General features: G+C 42.9%; 1 long non-coding RNA gene across 1 annotated transcript; it reads left to right on the top strand.

Annotated features, from left to right (window-relative positions):
* Positions 1-9,762: 9,762 nt before the first annotated feature.
* On the top strand, positions 9,763-12,801 carry LOC145243825 (uncharacterized). The gene is made up of 2 exons (XR_013862944.1): positions 9,763-10,712; positions 10,759-12,801. It is a non-coding gene; the product is annotated as an uncharacterized LOC145243825 (long non-coding RNA).
* Positions 12,802-13,137: the final 336 nt, after the last annotated feature.

Raw genomic sequence — 13,137 nt, 5'->3', positions numbered from 1 at the left:
GCTGGCTGCCTTGGTGCGTGCCCTGGCCTTGCTCGTGAGTGTGTCCGACACCCAGTGGTGCACGCAAAGTGAGTCAGTGTACACACGCAGTTTCTTCACTTCCCATTGAAGTGCCAGGTTAATGCCCTTTATTACAGCGTCGAGTTCTGCCAGGTTGATATGGGCAGCATCATTCGCCGGTCACAGCCAGCAGGCATCCTCAACTACGGCCCCATCTTTCTCCAAAACTACACCGATCGCTAGAGAACTTGCGTCCACCCACACGCTCAGTTCGTCTCCCTACACGCACCAGTTCCCTGTGGCGGGGTCATTCTTTTTCACACTAGTGACGGTCTCCTTTAACATTCGAACCAATAGTTCGTCAGTTATCTCATCGTCCCAGCCTTTGGTGACCGCATTTGCCCTCCTTTTTATGACGCCTGTCGCTGCACGAACCCATCCGCATACTGGAAGGTGCCCCACAAGTTTCCCGCACAGGGAGAACACGGCACATCTTGTGTAAACGTCGGGTACGTCGTGAACTGCGGTTCCACGCCTCCACTTCAGGATCCCTCGCTCCTCTTGAATGCTCAAGTCCAATACGCGGGCGCCATCCTCAAGCCGCTCAGAGTCCTTGCAGTTTAGACCAAACTCGGCAAGTTTGGATCTTACGCGCGAAGATGACACGATATCTTCGTTCACGTATATATCGTCAATATACGCCGATGTTCCCTTTCTGATCCATTCTTCTTGTGACAACACGGCATTGACGATAGCCTTCATTATCTGGGGTGCTACGTTTAGCCCAAATCCGAGTCGCATAAGACAGTATCTCTTCCCGGAAAACATCACTGTCTGGAAAGGCCACATCGCCTCGCCGATCCGGACCTGCAAGTATGCTTTTCTCAAGTCCAGTAGGGACACATTGGACCCCTGCTGGCGCCACTCTCGCAGCTTGCTGGCACAGACGTCGGCGTCCGCTGTGAACGCATCAACGTGCGCATTCAACTCACGGTAGTCCATTACCAGCCTCACCTTTGACTTGTTAGGTTGGGCAACTGCCATCAGCGGTATCAGGCCCTTGGGGGGTCCAAGTTTGTCGTAGGGGTATGGAATCAGCCAACTGTTCTTAATCCATTCACGGAGCTCGCTTTCGTATGTAGGCCTTATCTGGTCGGGCATACGGTACTCTGCCACTTTGTTTTGTAGTTTGGCCGGTTCCTTGTCTTCTGACCACCTCCAAGTGGCGGTCCACGCCTTCTGTTGGCCGTCAAATTCCGCACTGAAGTCCGGCTGGTCGACTCTTAGTGCTGCGCACACCGGGGGCCTATCCTGAAACTCTACAATGCCAGCGCGCGTTATGCGCATGCCGCCCAGTGCTTTGATGGCATCGTAGCCTAGCAACAGGTCGAAACTCAGCGGCTTTTCGCGTGTCACCAGCGCTTCGACGTTGGCCGAGTTCCCAGTTCTTGTGCGAATGTGTACCACACCCACGCCGCAACACATTCGTATTTTTCCAGTAATGGTAGTTATCCTGACGTTCTTCTTTTTCCACGCCTGACAGAAGTCCGCACACACTATGGTACGGGAGCAACCGGAATCAAGGAGGGCTGAACATAACGTGTCATTAACTCGGACCTGAATGACAGGGAGCGCCTTGTTTATTTTCTGTTTGGGGAAGAGGTCGGCACTGGCACCTTGTCCCCGTCCCCGTTTCCCGCACAGTCTCGGGCTATGTGCCCAGTCTTGTTACAGCGGTAGCAGCGAACAGCCGTCGACCGCCTTCTACAATTTCTTGCCATGTGGCCCCGCCCGTTGCATCTGTAGCAGATGACATCACCTTGCGGGCTGGGTCCCTGAGACGGTCCTTCGCCACTTGGTGGGGCCTGTGCGACGGCGACTACCGGTTCCTGCACCGTCGAGTCATCCTTCATTATTGTCCTGGCTCTGTCCACTAGGTCACTCAGCGGTAGTGAGGACATGGTAGAGGTTGCTCGCAGGAGCTGCTTTGCTCCAGCAGGGAGTCCTGACAGGAATTTGTAGGCTAGGGCCCTCTCGGGAAGACCGCCGAACAACACCGTCAGCTTCTTAAGTTCGGCGAGATACACGTCCACAGTTTCGCCCAAGCGTATAGACCTCGTCTCAAACTGCTCCCATGCAGTGGCGGGGTCAGTGGCGAACGCCCTGTACAACGCCGCCTTGATACTCGAGTAGTCACACTTCTCCTCAGCGCTGAGTTGCTGATATACAGCGAAGGCCCCGCCGGTCAGCCGCAGAGGAATCACGCGCTTGACATTTTTTACGCCGGGCAACTGACAATGTAACTCGACCTTCTCAACCCAGCTGAGTACCGGGTCGGATCCGTCGAATTCCGGTATCAACTTTAGATCGAACCTATCCGCCATTGAAGAAAAGAAAACCAAGTTCGGAGTGGGCGGGATGAAATAGCTTGTATGAGTATCTTGTGTAGGAGACAGGGAGTCTCGTCGTGGGCGACTAAGCGTTTCACTGAAGAACCACGGCAACACACAGCAAACCAACAAACAATGACAGCCACGGCGCGAAGGTAACTAACAAAGCTCAGCTGACTGCACGAATAGAAACGGAACCCAACGGTCATTAACGGAACCCAACGGTCACTGTACTGATCGCCACGAACGTCAGAACCCGACTGCCTCGCACCTCCAATGGACCGATTTTTATTCCTCAAGATGGCCTAGCTAATTTGCATCCCCGCGAGATCTTGCGCGATCCTGCGAGATTCCGTCTCTAATAAAAGCAGGCAGGCGCCATCTTGAAACTCTTTCTTCCACTGCCCCGACCACAGGATCAGCCGCCACCCCACACGCCAGGCACACACGGACCCTCTTGCGCCGAGGGCTACGGTTAGTCTCACAGTTAGGCTTCTATGGTTTGTGTGTGATAGTTTCATCATGGGGATCAACGAAGTTATCCTCATGAATCACTTTATTGTGTTCATAAACACCATGATCAAAGTGTTCAAAGCCTTAAAAAAAAATTCTTTTAACTGGAGAGCTAATTAACGTTTTTAATTTAAAATAAAAGTAAAATAGTTCACTATAAGTCAGCGATCGAATTGTTACTTAAATGACTTTAACTCTTTTAAAAATGCTTCTACATGAATTATTATTAAATACTTATTAAATTTTTTTACAATAATTTCAATTCTTAAATTCTATCTTAACTTAAAATTTTTTTTTTAATTCTAAAAATACTATTATTAATTATTAAATACTTAGTTATTAAATTCTTGTCCAATTCTTTTTGAACAATTTCAATTTTTAAATTTTATCAATATTTCATAGTAATGACGTCATAATTTCTCTCTCCAATCAAATTGCATTCTTTCAACCGGTGTCAAACAACGGCTGTTCCTTTTCTATCTTCCTAATTTCCATTTGCTTAAAGTGCAAGAAGACCGTGTTTTGAACCTATTCTGTACTTTAACCTTACAATTGAATAGAAAAAAAAAACATATCATAAAACTGTAATTAAACGTGGAAATACGATTTAAAAAATAGCGTGAATCACTCTCTGCATTAGCACCAATATTTTAATAAATTAATGCGGAAAAAAATGACAGACATGTAGAGGACTAGGATATATAAATCCTAATCCCGTTACAAAAGAAAATAATGAAACGAATGGAATTGAAGGAAACAAAAACTCAATTGCGGAATGGAATAAACATGTCGTTTATTTACTGTTGAAAGAATGAATGTTTTAGATATAACATGTGTTCATGTCCGCGTTCGGGTGTAACCATTGTTTGTTGCGGGACTGGTGGTGTAGAAAGGAAAGGAAATGTGTGTTCATCTCACTATCATTTGTTCGCGCGTGGGAAGAGAAGTGAGTAATATAGTAGAAATGAGAATGATAATCCAGCGTGTAGACAAAGACAAAGGATAGAGGGTTGACATCAGTTAGCAGTCAGTCACGCGAAGGTATTCTCAGGGACAAGTTGTATATATATAGAGAGAAAGAGTGAGAATGTCAATCCAGTTCATGGAGAGATAAAGCGTATAAAGTGTATGTATGGTCTATTAGCTTTTTGTCCCACATAGTAGCAAATGGCGTGAGGCACGCGCATGCGTGCGCCTGCCGAAAAGGCACGCTGTCAGTCCGTAGACCGTCCAGCTAGGAAGCTGGTCTGAAAAAGGGAGAAGCTGCTTATTGCTCTTGCTTTTATAGGTGTTTCTGCTGGTCTTTTGCGCATGTGTGGATTTCCTTTGAAAGGAAGTGACGTTGTCCTGTGTGTGTGTGTATGTGGGTACATGTGTGTACGTTAGCGTGTGTGTATATACACGTGAATGTGAGTGTATGTACGCGAACGTGAATATATGTATGTGTGTGGACATGGGTGTGTATGTTTGTGCGCGCGTATGTATATGGCAAGTAATATAGCTTGAAATGTGAATGCGTGTTTTTGTGTGAGACTAGAAAAGGCTCGCGTAGACATCATGTTTATTAGCAAATGTAAACACCAGTAACCGTAATAGAAATAAATCTCGCAAACGACCTCATGTTTGCTTTGCCTGTAAAATGCCACCAAAAAATGTAGAAAAAAACAGACAAGTATAATTTTGTAGGTCGCTCATTAGTGAACGTATGTCATTAATTTGCATATGTATACAATTGGTAACTGTTAAATGGGATAAATTCTAAAGCAGGGGTTGAGTGGAGTTTTTTGTTGGACAGCTTAGAACAAGAGTGAACGGTGAAACATAATATCGAATATAAGAAGATTTGTTGCAAGTTCAGAGAAGAAAGTAAAAAAGACTTTCGTACGTTGTATTGGCAAGAGGACGGTTCGACACTGCTAGTTTTTTTTTATGTGTGTGTGTGTGTGTGTGTGTGTGTGTGTGTGTGTGTGTGTGTGTGTGTGTGTGTGTGTGTGTGTGTTCCTTTTCCATATTATACGCTATCTCGGCATTTTTATTTTATTTTATTTTCAAGTGACTTGGATAAGCGGTGACCTAAAAAAAACAAAAAAACATTCGTTTAATACCGGAATTGGATGGATCTACTGCTGGGCTGTGTGTTGTCGAATAGGTTGAGAAGGCACAGCGTATTTGTAAATTCTGCAAAATAAAGGAGCCAGCAACAGTCATTCCGTTGAGGTTAATCAGAGGCCTATGCAGTGTACCAGCAACTCGGGGATGAAACTGACTGGAAAGAAATTAAGCAGAGCTTATATACAGCATTTGGGACAAATCCTTTTGTTGCATGGCAACAGTTCACTACCCGGCGACTATATCCCAATGAAATGATGGATGCGTACTTAGCTGATTTACGGAAATGTCAACAACAAAATGTTAAGCTGTGCCTTTTTGGTGGGCTTACCTGAGGATGTCAGTAGACTTTTGCAAGCATCGACAGATTAACAATGGACGAGTTATTGGCCCAGACACGAAACATCCTTAAGGAACCAGATCCAATTATATCAGCAGCCAGCACTAGTCGTGCAGCATCTAAACCCTATGGAGACAATGTGGATTCTCTCCCAGTTAATGCTAAGCATAAGAGCCCTGTCTGCTATAAATATGGGGGTCCTAACAATTTTGCTATGGAGTGCCGACGTCAAAGTGGTAGGAGGAATGTTTATTCACGAGCACACAGAACCCTACAATGAGTTAGATCACATATTTCACAACTGTTTGGGAAATGAATTTTGGGACAAGGTACTGTCGCCACCCTTGCCCCTTGCCAAGCAATGAACACAGCAATGCCTGTTGTCAGCATTAAAATTAATGAGGTGCAATGTTCAGCACTTGTAGACACAGGATGTTCCCGGTCTATAGTTAGCACAAATCGATGTCAGACGTGGAGGAAGCAACAAGTGGAAGTCATGACTATTGTTTATTTCCATTTTTTTTTTTGTTTGAATGTCCTGTAAATGTTTGGAAGCCGATTCGATGGTAACTGCTATGTTGAAAGCTTTGTTAAAGGTGATAGTGTCTTTCTCTGCCAATAGTCTTCTCTGAATGTTGTCATTGTTTACTCCTACTACGAGTTTATCCTATAGCATTTCGTCCAAAAATATTCCAAAATGACAATCCTCACACATACTTCTTAACATTTTTTTTACTTGGAGGTCATCACTTATCAAGGCCCAGAAGCCACTTGGGGATAAGGGTTATTGCGTGTAATCAATCGGATAGTATCGTAGTAATCGTTAGTATTGGAAATTTGGAAAGTGTCTTACTTAAGGGGGTGGTTCATCAGGAATTTGTTTATGTTAGACTTGAAGACATCCAAGTTGTAGTCAGGTGGGAAACAGGCAAACGGAACAGAGTTCCACAGTCATGCACTTCTAAGAAAGAAGCTTTGCTCATGGAATCTACGTTTTGATTTAGGCACAGATAAAGAGTGGGGAAAATTAATGACAGTGGTTTCAGCTAGACAGGTGTTTATCATGGAAGATTGGCAAGCGGGGACCAGAGATTGGAGCACTTGCCGTGGAAATAACGATAAAACAAAGACAGGCTAAAACGTCTCTTCTGTGGGAGAGAGATTGCAGGGAAGAGAAAAGGGTATCCCCCACTAAGCTACAAAGTCTATTTTGTACTCTGTCAAGGCAGGATAGGCTGTTTTAAGCAGCTCCTGCACAGATTTGGCAGCAGTACTCCATCCTTGGACGTACTTGGCTTTTATACAGATAGAGAATTGCATCAGTAGTGAGATATCTTCTGGAGCGGTAGAAGGATCCGACCATCTTTTCAGCAACCTTGGCAACAGACTTGATGTACATGTTACATTTCAGATCAAGAGTAAAGATCAAGTCCAGAAGCTTGTCAAAGTACATCCAAGGATAGAGTACTGCTGCCACATCTGAGTTGCAAAAAAAACCTTTCCTGCCTTGACAGAGTACAAAGTAGACTTTGTGGCCTGGTGGGGGATACCTTTTCTCTTTCCTGCAACCTCTCTCCCACAGAAGAGACATTGCGAGCCTGTCTCTGTTTTATCGTTATTTCCATGGCAAGTGCTCATCTGAGCTCCATTCTCTGATCCCCCCTCACCAATCTTTCACGAAAAAACCCCGACTAGCTGAAATCACTCTCAATAATTTTCCCCACTATTTATCCGTGCCTAAATCAAAACGCACATTCCATGAACAAAGCTTCTTTCTTAGAACTGCACACCTGTGGAACTCTCTGCCGTTTGCCTGTTTCCCTCCCGACTTCAACTTGGATGTCTTCAAGTCCAACACAAACAAATGCCTGATGAACCGCCCTCTTAAGTAATGACACTTTATCAAATCTCCAGTACTAACTATTACTACGATACTATCCCATTGATTACTGTACACAAAATAACCCTTATACTCGAGTGGCTTCTGGGCCTTCATAAGTGGTGATCTCCATGTAAAAAAAACATGGAGCCTCCTTAAGACGAAAGCCATCCATTTCAATTGATGTCAGATGGGGATCAGAGCGTTGATGATGTAAAGATAGGAGCTTGGTTCAGATGCATTAAAAGTAACCAGCCACCTCTTCCCCATTGTACCACGCGCTCAAGATTAGAGGAGAGATAATCAGAGAGAGCTTTGTCATTTACAGCTTTTGATGTGTTGCCATAGATGGTCGTGTCATCAGCATAGATGCCAACGAATGATTTAAGTATGTGTTTTGGGAGATCATTGATGTAGATCAGGAAGAGAGTTGAGCCCAGGATAGATCCCTGAGGAACTCCAGCATTAATACTGTGGGCCTCTGATTTCTTCCCACCAACCACTACTCCTATGAGCCTATCAGAGAGAAATGATTTAATAATTTAGAAAACATTTCCAGTTATATCGTAGCTGGAAATCTTGTGAACTAGGCCCTTATGCCATACCTTCTTGAAAGCCTTTGATATGTCAAGAGCAATTGCCCTAGAAAGGAAGCCTTTGTCGAGAGATTAACTAATCCTATGAGATATAATCACAGCACATCTGCTGTAGATCTAGCAGAACGAAAACCATATTGCATGTCACTACGGAGGTTATTTCTGCTGAGGTGGTTGACTACTTCTCTATTTAATATGGATTCTACCAACTTACAGGAGACTTATTGGTCTGTATTGAGAGGGAAATGACTCATCACCTGAATTCTTAAATACGGGCCATACTGACGACCTTTTCCAGGATGTTGGAAAGTACTTCTCCTTAAGGCAACTCTTAAACAGTTTTGTAAGTATAGGGGCAAGTTCCGGTTTTCAACACTATAATTGGAATGCCGTCAGGGCCAGTTGCTTTACTTGTTATATATGTATATATATATACGAAAGATATTTACTGCGGGTTGATAGTGGAGGACACTTCCGATAGCTGGGGCTTCTGGTAAGATGGCGTTCTGGAAACAAAAGGTGCTTTAAAGTACTCGGAGTCAATCTCTTTCCTCATATCTCTTCCACAGGACATCCCGACCTCTACACACTCATAATAAAATTAAATAAGTATCTGCACGGTAAGACAAACTTATTTTATTGTCACCCTCACAAATAAATAAAATTTGCTTATATAAATAACATACATAATGATAGATGTATATGTTAAAGAGCATCTCCTCTCTCTCTCTCTCTCTCTCTGGCTCTTTCATACTCTCTCTATTTTCTCTCTCTGTGTCTCTATTAGATAGTAGATCGAGAGAGAGAGGGAGAGGGTGGGAGGAGGTCAGAGAGATATTTTTGTAGTAAATCCACGTTGCAGGAAGTGACGTTTCATCTAACCGGATGTCATGTGATGCTACGTGGCAAGGTTGGTGAAACGTTGAGTCTCTCAGAAAAAGCCGAGCAGAAGTCTAAAATGGTTCTCTCCTAAGTAAGGGGGGAGATGCGCGCCCCAGACGTGGGACGTGGTAGGTACCCACAGTGGAGACCATCGATGGCGACATCTGCAGATCATGCCTGGGAGAATAAAAGGTTGAAAACCCAACATCTGTCTTCATCTTGTGTATTCCGGTGAAAACAGCAAGAGAGCTCCACCCAGATGAAGACTCTCCCAGAGCAGCAAAACCAGGTATGAACTTCTATATATAAACACATACATCCACAAGTGTCCTAACCACCAGACAAACGGTTTAAGGGATCTTGGGTCCCGTTCTCTCGTCTCTTAACACTTGTAATATCTCTCTCATCGTCATAAACTTTTTCTCTTCATTAGTAAAATGGACACGTCATCACCAGGGTACCAGTATCCCTCAAGTAAAGTGTCAAAGTCCAAATCCGTTTCTTCTCCCTCCCTTATGTAACAGATATGTTATTTGGTGCCGTTGACCTTCTTGCCCCCGCATGGGACATATATCGAAACCTGGATTGCCACGGACATAACGAGAAAAAGAAATAACGAGGAAAAATAAAGACAAGAAGAGAAATTGAGGAAAAAGGAGGAAGAAAAAAACGGAGAAGAGACAGTGGAATAAAAAAGAAAGACAGTGAAAATGAAGAGAAAAAAGAGAATAAAGGAAGAACAGTGAAAAAAGGGTAGAGAGAGAGAAAGATAGAGAGAGAGGAAGGAAGAAGAAGAAAAAATGATTCAGTTATGTGTTGAAAAAGATAGCAAAGGCATGAAGAATACCATACGCATTTAGAAGAAAATTAAACTCCAAAATTAAAAATACGCTGTGAATTTTGAAAACGGCTGAAAAACAAAAGAGAAAAGAAAATTAATTTACCATATTAAAAATAAAAATAAAATTGAAAAACACAGAGAAAGAATTGAAAAAACGGAGAAAGAAAAAAAAACGTATATATATATATATTTATATAGACAAGACTGTACGAGCCTTTTTCAAGTCTCACACAAAACACACATTCATATTTCAAGCTGTCATATACATACGCGCACACAAACATACGCGCCCACGTCCACACATGTACAGTGTACACTTATTCACGTTCGCGTACATACACTCAAATTCACGTATATATACACACACACACTTACGTACACACATGTACTCACACACGCGAACACGATCACGCACATGGACGACGTCACTTCCGCTTTCTAAGGAAATACACATGCGCAAAATACACTCTGGAAACGAGTATAAAAACAAGGTGATAAGCTGTTTCTTTCTCTTTGGAACCAACTCTCAACTAGAGAGGTTGGGCGAACAAGCCGCGCGCCGTTTCGGCGCGCGCACGCGCACCTCACGCCCACTTCCTACTATGTATGGGGCACGAGCTAAAGACTGTATGTATACATTCTCACTCTTTCTCTCTCTATCTACTACTGGCCACTAAGAACACCTTCGCGTAGCTGCCTACTAACTGATGACAACTCTAATATTCTCTTCCTTGCCTACACGCTGGATTCTCATTTCCACTACCACACTCACTTCAATTCCCACGCGCGAACAAACAATAATGACCCGGACTTGAGATGAAAACACATTTCCTATTCTTGCTACAACACTAGTCCTGCAACGGACATTGGTTACATACGCGCGGACATGTTATAACTAAAACATTCATTTCTTTCAACAGCAAATAAACGACATTTATCTTATCCATTAATTGTGTCTTTGTTTCCTTCAATTCCCATTCGTTTCATTATTATTTTGTAACGGGATTGGGGTATTTATATATCCTAGTCCCCTACAAATTTGGTGACCCCGTTATTTAAATGAAATGGATGAGGTTGAATGAAGCACTCATACACACACAGACTCTTTCTCTACAAAGATAAACTTTCCCTCTTCACCACTTAACGAGAGACGCACGCCAAGGTATAAACTTTTCCTCTTCACCACTTAACGAGAGACGCACGCCAAGCTATAAACTTTCTTTCTCACCAGCTTACAGCGAAAGACGCACGCAAAACTAACCACGTGTGGTACCCTTTCTTTTACTTGTTTCTTTCACCAAAGACATTCCTGTTCGTTTAATTCAATTTAACACGTCGTTCGTTTCTTCCTCGAGACAATTCATTTTCCCTCGGAACGCGAGAGGAGCACGCATTTCCTCCTATGCCACAAGTCCACAACAAACTGGCGCCCGACTGACTGGGAACGAACAAGCATGGCGACCCTACCGTTTTGAGATTAATTGTTTTGAGGGAGACGCGCGTTTTATTTGATAAAGAAAAAAGCGAACTTCTCAACAAAGAAAACCAAGCGAACCAAACCACTACCCACAGGAATAGCTACTACCAACTACAATGACGAACCCTCGTCAGACTCTGCAAAAAAAAAAAAAAAAAAAAAAAAAACGAACACGGAGTTGTCGACTTTCATATCGAATTTCAAAACAAATTCGAGCTTGACAAACATTTTCACGGTTTCCTGACATTACCCTGCAACAAACGCGAGGAGCAAAATCACATAGGCCTATGCAATTCCCTCCCGCACAGCAGACGCAGCAATAAAGAAACAGGACATCCCTATCAACACATAGGAAGAAGTTGAATCAACAATACGAGTTGAGATGCACGACGCACGCGGATAAACTCAAAACTTGGAAGTTTCGTTGACAGCCGGCAACCACGAACGACTACACAACAAACGCCCGTACAGACAATGTACACACATTACCGCAGACGCACTTGCGAAGACAACAGTAACCAGACCCCGTTCAACAAGAACAAACGCGCGACTAGCGCCCGTCCAAACGATGCACACATTACCGCAGAACCATGCGAAGCTACCGTCAACTGGACACACACATGACACCGTCAACACGAAACAAAAAAATTTTCCTTCCAAACGGAACAATTCACTTCTCTGTCCAAGCAACTCTTTGCACATGTCAACACACAACAGAAACCAAACCAACAAATGTCAGCCAAAAAAAAAAAAAAAAAAAAAAAAAGTAAACGCATTTTCCACGCGTAAGTAAATACTTTTTTTTTACGAACACACTCCGTTTTTGACATTCTGTTCTTTTTGACGTTGTTTTTCAAACAACCACACCAACAGCAAAAAAAAAAAAAAAAAAAAAAAAAAAAAAAAAAAAAAACAGAACAAAAAAATCAACTGCCGAAAACATTACTCACAAAAAAAAAAAATATATATATATATATACATAAATATATACACTGCATGTATTTTTTTTTTCCTAGGAAGGGGAGTATTTGTACGAGCCTTTTTCAAGTCTCACACAAAACACACATTCATATTTCAAGCTGTCATATACATACGCGCACACAAACATACGCGCCCACGTCCACACATGTACAGTGTACACTTATTCACGTTCGCGTACATACACTCAAATTCACGTATATATACACACACACACTTACGTACACACATGTACTCACACACGCGAACACGATCACGCACATGGACGACGTCACTTCCGCTTTCTAAGGAAATACACATGCGCAAAATACACTCTGGAAACGAGTATAAAAACAAGGTGATAAGCTGTTTCTTTCTCTTTGGAACCAACTCTCAACTAGAGAGGTTGGGCGAACAAGCCGCGCGCCGTTTCGGCGCGCGCACGCGCACCTCACGCCCACTTCCTACTATGTATGGGGCACGAGCTAAAGACTGTATGTATACATTCTCACTCTTTCTCTCTCTATCTACTACTGGCCACTAAGAACACCTTCGCGTAGCTGCCTACTAACTGATGACAACTCTAATATTCTCTTCCTTGCCTACACGCTGGATTCTCATTTCCACTACCACACTCACTTCAATTCCCACGCGCGAACAAACAATAATGACCCGGACTTGAGATGAAAACACATTTCCTATTCTTGCTACAACACTAGTCCTGCAACGGACATTGGTTACATACGCGCGGACATGTTATAACTAAAACATTCATTTCTTTCAACAGCAAATAAACGACATTTATCTTATCCATTAATTGTGTCTTTGTTTCCTTCAATTCCCATTCGTTTCATTATTATTTTGTAACGGGATTGGGGTATTTATATATCCTAGTCCCCTACAAGACAACACAAACGAACATCTGTTTAAGCAAAATGACATCGAGCTTGTCCACAGTTTATAAACCTGTCAGTCATTTGACATTGTTGAATTTAGCAAAGCGTTACAAAAATAAGGGACAGTGAACTTTTAAATGCATTCGGAATAGCAAGATGTCATTTTAGATTTGAAAAAAAAAAAAAAGAAAAAATTACACTATTGTCGAAAGTATTAGGTGAAATAAAAATCAGGTTGGTGATGCGGCATCCCTCCG

Source organism: Euprymna scolopes, chromosome 22 (assembly GCF_053919585.1).
Source record: "Euprymna scolopes isolate OS-2025 chromosome 22, ASM5391958v1, whole genome shotgun sequence".
Taxonomy (NCBI): Eukaryota; Metazoa; Mollusca; class Cephalopoda; order Sepiida; family Sepiolidae; genus Euprymna; species Euprymna scolopes.
This window is presented reverse-complemented; position numbering and strand designations above follow the sequence as displayed.